The sequence below is a fragment of the Bactrocera latifrons genome, unplaced genomic scaffold (assembly GCF_001853355.1).
Source record: "Bactrocera latifrons isolate USDA-ARS-PBARC rearing strain unplaced genomic scaffold, ASM185335v1 scaffold_12, whole genome shotgun sequence".
Lineage (NCBI taxonomy): Eukaryota > Metazoa > Arthropoda > Insecta > Diptera > Tephritidae > Bactrocera > Bactrocera latifrons.
Genome location: NW_017534630.1, coordinates 1,180,333 through 1,183,836, shown reverse-complemented (window position 1 = coordinate 1,183,836; position 3,504 = coordinate 1,180,333).

Sequence of the window (3,504 nt, the reverse complement as noted above, 5' to 3'; positions counted from 1 at the left end):
TATTTGGCATTTATTTCTTGAAGGCTATCTCTTCTAAATGTTAGCCGCAGTTACGTCTCAGATGGTCCAAACGTTGAGACCAATTTTTGAAGGCTCATTCGAGCACTTCGACTAGTAACATGTGAATGACACGCATGATGTTTTGCTCCAAGACAATCGAAGCGAGGAAAAACGTGAAATTACATGTCCATTGAGCCAGAAATGTTCATCATCTCTGAACAAAATTTGGCTCGAATACTTCGAATCGTCTTGGAACTTTTCAAGATCCAATAGACGGAAGTGTTGTCGCCGGAGAAGTTTGAGCGACATCAGTTCTGTATTTTGTATTTTTTATACTTTCAATTTAAGATCTCCTCGTCCGAGCTACTGCGAACGGCCCCAAATTTTTCTGTACCGAAAACTCTGCTGGTCATGGTCTATTCGATCGATTATTATACAATAATGAATGCTGGGTCTCAAGATGGGTAATGGTGTTCCGAATAGTACGCTCAGTAGGCCGATTATTTTGACCATAAGTTGAGCGCAGCACGCGAAACTTCTTCTTTAGAGAACGCGAATTTTCGTATTGTTCAGCCGTAAGTCATGATGAAATGCCACACAATACTGAACAAAAATAACGAGTCATCAACGAAGTGTGTGGTCTGGCGTTGCCCTGGTGGAACACTACACCCTTCTATTTTCCAATTCTGGACGCTTCTGGACGATCGTTACATAGCCGAGAAATTTAAAGGACAAAAAGGCGGAAAGGAGATATTTGACATAGTAGAAGGTTAATTTTATAAAATAATAATGTTCATCGCCACCTTAACGGTCTTCCAACTTGGTGAAATTAAAAATTCAAGGGGAGCAGAGAAGTTGCCTGAATATTTATCAGCTCCATCGGGAACTTCGAGAATAACGTCTCCAAACTCCAAGCAATGAAATGATAAGTCTAATTGCGGAATTGAGCATATATACAGATAAATCCTTTACAGCTCCAACGTGTTTATATTAAAAAAGTATATGTGAAATATTTTTAACGACTTCATAAATCATTTACACACGCAGTTCGCTACCGATCGCCACAGGAAATCAACATAAATTTGTTTATTAAATGAGAATGTAAATATTTCACGAACTGCCAAAGACTAACATAACTTAGCACTTACGAGTGAGATTTTCGCAACCAAAAAGCATTTTAAACAAAGTCACCTGTCAGATGACAATGGAAAATTAAGCAATTTTACGATCAAAAGCCAAAGCGAAGAATAAATTTAAGCAAAACACAACAAAAGAACGTTTATTTTCTACTGCTGCCGCCACAGTTTTTGCTTAAAGCATTTTTTAAGCAGAAATGGCACTTTTATTACAGCAACCACGCTTGTGTATTCTTTATTTATGCAGAAAGGCATGGAAGAACAACAAAAAAATACAACAACGTTGAAGGGCCATTAAAGATGAATCAAAGCATTAGCGAAGTTGGCTGGCAGATCGCTGCGGTGGATCGCACAAATGCATACAGTATATGTACATATATGTATATAAGTAAGCTTGTGTGTACATATGTATGTAGGCAATAAAATGAAATTAAGAAGCTGCATTGTGTCCCACGGAAGCTTTCAATTTTCAATTTCAAGTCAAGCAGCGTATAAACACACACATATACACAGGCGCACACAAAGAATAAACAATAAAATTTCTGCTTTGGAATCAAAAATAAGCAAGAATGAATAAGCGAAAGAACCAGAAGATAAGCGGCGCTGGCATGCGCTGCACATAAAAATCCAACGCGCGGTGGAGCCCAGGACGGCGCAGTGCATTTACGAATACGAGTACAAAAACACCTACATACACACTTGCGCACCCACACACACACACACCGCTACCTGCATGTGTACAAACATGCGCTTATGTGTAACAAAAGTCATAAAGAGAATGTGGAAAAAAGCAATAATGATAATAGTAACAATAGCGTGGCTATATTCTATATCCGCATAATAAGCTATCGGGCGATCTAAGATGAAAAGCTAAAAGACCGCTGTGATGCGCAGGCGCAAAGGCCGCAGAGCAGGAGCGCGGCGTTCGTTGGATATTTGCTCCATTTCAAATGAATGTCGGCCACTGAAGTCAATGCAACAGCAACAACAAACGAATGCCAACAATAGCAATAACACGTATCTACAAAAACACAAATTGACAATGGCATTGACTTTGAATGTCGCGTTTTTGTAGTTGTTGTTGTTCTAAAGTGCGGGCTACGCTGCAACGTTACGGATTGTAGCTGTGGAGTCCAACAATTGACTCGCATGCTCAGACTTTTCTGTATCGACAGTCGAAGCATGCCAACCTATGCATGTTAGTGTGTATGTATGTATGTAATCGTTTGCAAGTTTTTGTTTGTGGAAATTCCTTTGAATGCGATGCAATGCATTGCTCGGCAGCCGCTGACTTTAATTGTTTGTGCGCTTGTAGCGCTGCTCGAAAATATGGCTCAAACGGGCATTAAAGTCGCGGTCAGATGCCAGTTTTGATTGCTTCGACATACTTACAACAATACACACACATACACATGTACACTGCCATAAACACACATCCATAAATAGTGCGTTGTTTTTCTGTGGTTCGGTGAATGTTGCATGCCTCTACGGCCGAGAACACATTTTTCGCCTTAATATGGCTCTCTCTTTGACTGTTCGCTGTTTGCCGCTATTGACGGCTTTTTGTTGTTAGCTCTTACTAAAGTTCGGGGAGCAGGCTTACCGGGGGTTTATCATTACGATTACTTAGAGGCAATTATTCTCAACTTTCTATGCACATTTGTAATCACATATGCTGGTCCATTGTTGTGGTAAGCGGAAACTACTGCACTCTGCAGAGTTGAATCATTATGATTTTCATAAATGAGCTTGCTGGAATAGCAATTATATGTATTATAAAGCTGGAGTGAGAGAGGATTTATAGATGACTTTTTACCGCAAATTTGGCTGAATGCCTGAGATATAATGTAATATTTAATGGAAATTCAGCACTAATACTTCTCTGATAATGGTATGTCTGTGTGTCAAAAATTGGTTGAATGAAGTCAATACTTCCATGAGCACTACCTAACACAGCGCTTCTCGAACTTCCGCGAATTTAATTTTTTTTTTTTTTTTTGGTTGAATGATTCGTAGCACTGGAGGTATACGATTGCAACGACATCGATTAACAAAATACGAAAAGACTACCCAATATTAGTATGTCGCATATTCATGGTATGCAGTTTTGGCAAAAATATATAAAATCGGGTCGATACTACTCCCAAATCTCATATACTATATAGGTATAATGTTTATACACTAAAGTCATTTTGGAATTATAGTTTACTAATCTTTAAGCTCTTTCCGCTCAGTTGAGATGACTCATTCTTCATTAGAAATCCTTCGATGGAACGATGAACTGTACGAGATATATGACGACATTGACATAGTGCAGCGAATTAAAAGACAGCGACTGAACGAATGAATGGACGAAAACACTCTAGCT